This window comes from Sinocyclocheilus rhinocerous, unplaced genomic scaffold (assembly GCF_001515625.1).
Source record: "Sinocyclocheilus rhinocerous isolate Xijiao unplaced genomic scaffold, SAMN03320098_v1.1 scaffold2082, whole genome shotgun sequence".
In the NCBI taxonomy this organism is placed as follows: Eukaryota; Metazoa; Chordata; class Actinopteri; order Cypriniformes; family Cyprinidae; genus Sinocyclocheilus; species Sinocyclocheilus rhinocerous.
This window is the reverse complement of record NW_015665001.1, coordinates 60,802-65,966: the sequence shown is the minus strand read 5'-3', so window position 1 is coordinate 65,966 and position 5,165 is coordinate 60,802. Positions and strand designations below refer to the sequence as shown.

At 34.3% G+C, this 5,165-nt stretch overlaps 1 pseudogene; it reads right to left on the bottom strand.

Annotated features, from left to right (window-relative positions):
* LOC107730783 (sodium/potassium/calcium exchanger 4-like) overlaps positions 1 to 5,165 on the bottom strand; it is a 39,076-nt pseudogene that overhangs the window by 2,109 nt on the left and 31,802 nt on the right.

Below are 5,165 nucleotides of genomic sequence, written 5' to 3'. Positions count from 1 at the left end.
TTTTGCTGTTCTATTGTAAATAAATCTTAACCAAAGATTCCTAATTGCATCTACTTTCGGAAGGCCAAATAAAGTGCTTTTGCTTTCGCACTGAAACACACACCGTCTCCCTGACATGGCTTTATCAACACTACTGCTGTTCCTGAAACCACGCTTTCTTTCTTTGCGTGCACATTTGGGCGGTGTTATGCAAATCTTCCCACATTGTGACGTAGATATGTGGGGGCGTGTTAGAATGAGCCGTTTTAGGTAGGTGTGGCTGACTCTTAACTTTTATAAAGAATATCTCTTTGGATTTGAGACTTTAGTCTTTGCAACTTTACAGATCTTCTTTATGCACCAAGAGCTTGTAACACTCCAAAGAGAAAGGAAAAATTTAAATCGCATCATATGACCCCTTTAAGCAACAGTCACTCACTTCATAACAACAATAGTTTCATTTGTTCATTTTCTTCTAAACTGATGTTCTTTTTTTTTGACTTATCAAAATATTCAGCAACTAAAAATTCAATATTCAATTTAAGCAATAGTCAATCACTTCCTAACATTAGAAAAAAACATTCTATTTTAAGCTATTGTCATCTCTATGTTATAGTGTTAAGCTGAATATTAAAATTTCAATTGATCTGTTTTTATTTTTATTTTTTTAGTATTTGATTTAAAAGAATCAACAATTTTACGATTTAATTTTAAAATATTACAAATTATTCAGACAAAAATGCAATATTCATTTTCAGCATTTGCCAATCACTTTGTAATAAATTTATAAATAAATATTTAATTTTATTGTCATTATATTATCAGGTGCTAAACTCAATATTAGTTTAAATGGATCCATTTTTATTAACTCATGTTTTATTATTTTATGATTTATTTAAAATAATTGACTATTTGATTCTTTAAAATACATTCAGAACATGAAATAAAAACCAAAAATACAATCCCTATGTAGTAACATTAGAAATTACTTGATATTTTCTAACATTTATAATATATATTAACTGATTTGTGTATTATTATTCTTTGATTTATTTATAAAATAAATGTATAATATTCTCCACACTTACACAATCGTCAAAAATTCTAGTTAAGGATAAGTATTTATTTTAATGATCAAAACTGTGATACCAGAATTAAAAGGGAAATTATTTAACTATGCATCCAGATTTCCTCCAAATCAACACACCTGTCATTCAAAAGTTAATAACTTTTCAGCAGAATTCACAGAAAAAGTCTACAGCTTGCATCTGATCCTGATTGAGTCACGAATTGTCTCAGGAGAACCTGCTGATTTACTCACGGTGACCGCGACAGATCCCAGCAGCAGCACCACGGAGTAAACCAGTCCCCGACTGTTTATCATCACCTGTACAGAGGCAGGAAACAGCATCATCAGCTCCCACAATGCCACTGTGCCATTACACCATTACAATAAAAACAGATCACGTGTTTCAGTGCTCATGTGTTCAACAGAAGCTCCTGGTTTGAGAGGAGTTTAAACAGAAAGAGCTGCTGGATGTGCTTACAACTGATCCATAACTGACTGCCATGGTCTGCAGCGCCCAGGGAACGCCGAGCCCCACCAGAATGTCAAAGACGTTACTGCCGATGGTGTTGGACACGGCCATGTCTCCCAGACCTGCAGAAACGAGACCCGCTTTCACACTGAACAAGCAATGCTGACTCATCATGCAGATTCAGAGGTCATTTCTCCTAAAGCAATGCAAAATAAGTGTGATGTGGCTTGTCATGATATAATCAAAGAGTAGCAATGGAAAACGGAACTTAATGGGAAAAAATAACTTATTAAATAAATTTTATTCATGACAACTCTCAGAAGATTTTAGCATGGTGATGGATATGACAATGTTAATGTATTTGGTCTTGGCGGAATAGATTAGTGAATGCTAGCCAGCCATATAAATGTAAGGCAGTAAGCTCATTGGCTGCATATGCAGCATGAACCAATCAACTGTGCCAAGTCGTTTAACTCTCTGAATATCATCGGTTACGTTAACAAAACATCAGCCTGCGCCATCCGAGTTTCATGACTAAACTATATATTTATCAGTGGTGAAAAAGTAATACGCAACATAATAAGGAAAGCAAAACAATAAGAAAGTGGTGAAAAAAAGTGTTGACAAAAAGAATAGCAATGCAAAACTATAAATGAAACAGTGGAAAAAGTAGCCGCAAAAAGTGCATTTTACCAAAATATAATTTAAAAATATATTTATATTACTGCTTTTAAGTATAAAAATGACATACGGTGCCAGAAATTACATGCTATGTCAATTGCAAAAGTCTTTTAAATAGAAATGCAAAAATATAAAGGTAACAGCAGAAAAGCAGCCACAAGAAGTGTTTCCATAAAGCATTATTTTATAAAACAAGATAAGATTTAGTCAAATAAAAAATACAATTATTATTTAAAAAAATAAAATAAAGTGTTTCGTTTATCATTACGTCATCACTATAAAAATATTGGTCCTTTTGTTTGAGAATCCTGAAACGCTGGCTCCAAAACATGGACTATAAAAATTAAATTTCGTGCCAGAAATTACACACTTAATCTTTTAGATACATACATTTAAACTTCAATGTAATATGAGCCTCAGTATTTTTCTATGGCTGGAAAAGTCAAAAGAGAACCGTTACAAACTCATCCTAAAAACTATACTATGTACTATGTAATCTTGTATTCTGCATAGGGCAGAGGCAGCATTGAGATGCACTCCATGTCTGAGTGATTGATAGTGACACGGGAACAGGAAATCACATTATGTGTGCTGTAGCGCTTTGATCAGATACATGAAGGTAAAAGAGTCTGTATTTCATGTTAAATTCATCCTGCTCTAGTTTTATTGATCAGAAGGACGCGATCGATCTACCTTGACGAGCCACGATCAGGCTGGCGATGCAGTCCGGGACGCTCGTGCCCGCCGCCAGAAACGTGATGCCCATGATGACATCGGGAATGCCGAGCGTGTATCCGATGATCGTCACCTACAAGACAGAGTAAAGCTTCACTAAAAACAAGACAGACTAACTGGAGAGAGACACTGACAGACGTGTGGCACCTACCATCCACACCATGAAGTAGGAAAAGACGGCGATCCAGACGGTGGAGAGGATGAAGGAGAGCATGAAGTATTTCTCCCAGCGAGACTTGGCACAGTTTGGGATGGTGAAGTACAGGATCAACAACAACGGCCAAGAGATCAGCCATTTAGTTCTGTTCATACAGCCGTCTGAAACACACAACGGACTGTTTTAAAACCACACTGCAGTGCTAGAAACTCATTTTCTGCTCTTGCTTACAAACTAGATACTGTTCATTTAACCCTCATGCTGTGTTCCTGTCATTTTGACTGCCATAGAATTTTATTTTTTCCTATAGCAGGTATAACAGCTTCCCAACACTGAAAAATTAAATAATTTTTGTATTTTTCCCCAGCTTTTTTGACCCGGGTCAAAAATGACCTGCCTACAAAAATTGCTTGTAAATCTCTCATTATTACCTTATTACCATATATTGGATTCAATCTTTTTCCCACTCAGTTTTTGAGTGATAACTGCCAAAATGATCCTCAAATGATGCTTTTTTTCACTGGAAAACTGAGGTGCATGAGCTCAAATCAATGAGGCCTCGGTCAATCAGTACCAAAAAGAAATACAAAACCTGGGGTAATAAAAAGTAAACAAGTTGACAAAAAGATTGAATTCAAGATATGTTAATAATAAAGCATACATTTATATATTTTTTGTACTTTGTTACACTCGTGGTGTTCCGGGTCAAAAATGACCCGCCTACAAAAATTGCTTGTAAATCTGTCATTATGCTGTATTATTACCACATATTGGATTTCTTTCAATTAGCACAGGTTTTGTATTTGTTCTTGGAACTGACTGATCATAGGTTTCACTGATCTCAGTTTTTGAGTGGAAATTACCAAAATGATCTAATACTAAACCTGTGCATGCAAATGAAAAGAAAACAAGTTGACAAAAAAAACTGAATGCAAGATTTGGTGTTTATATACCATAATGAATGCAATTTTTTTAATGCTAGTCATTTTTGACCGGGAACACCACATTAGGTCATTTTCAGCACAGCACAAAGGTTAAAAAGCTTATATTTGCTCCTTAAAATATTCTTTCTGAGGTGCTTTTTCATTTCTATCACATCCGTTTCTTTTCTGAATGTATTTGGTGATTTTGGCAGAAAAATGGTCTTCTGAAAAGTAACAGTAACTCTCTTTTACTCACCTGGTAATCTGAACGGTGAGGTGAGTTCACTCTCTTTCTCTTCGGTGGTTTTGTCTTCTGGCACGTTTCCATTCTCGATGTCTGGTTTGCCGTCCACCACAGCTGTCTCCACACCGTTAGCCGACTGGACCAACCTCTGACGCTACACACAACAAACACGCTTTTCTAGAAGTGCACCAGTGTTAAAAGCCTGGTTGATACTGATAAGCTGATGATAAATTGCTGATAGTACATTTTTTTTACTATTTTGTGAAAAATAACAGCAACAATCAATTAAAAACCATTCAGGGATCACAACATTATAATGCACAGTATGAACAATTCATTTTCATTTTTGATGAAAATAATAGTCAACAGCCTTATAAAATGATCTGAACTGAAAAGTTTGGGATTTTAAAAAACAAATTAATATTTGTACTCAGTAAGGAAGGACACATTAAGTCAATCAAAGGTGACAGTAGAGACATTTATATTGTTACAAAAATTTCTATTTTCAAATAAAAAGAATAAATAAAGGCTATTCGTCAAAGAATCCTGAAAAAAATGTATCACTGTTTCCAGAAAAATATTAAGCCGTTTTCAACATTGATGATAATAATAACAAATGTTTCCTGAGCAGCAAATCAGCATATTAGAATGATTTCTGAAGGATCATGTGACATTGAAGACTGGAGTAATGATGCTGAAAATTCAGCTTTGCATCATAGGAATAAATTACTTTTTAAAATATATTCACATAGAAAACAGTTATTTGAAATTTTAATAATATGTCACAATATTAATGTTTTTACTGTATTATTTTTTAAATAAAAAGTGCCTTGGTGAGCAGAAGAGTCTTTCAAAAACATAAAAAATACAGACCCCAAATTTGACTTTATATTATATTATATTTATAT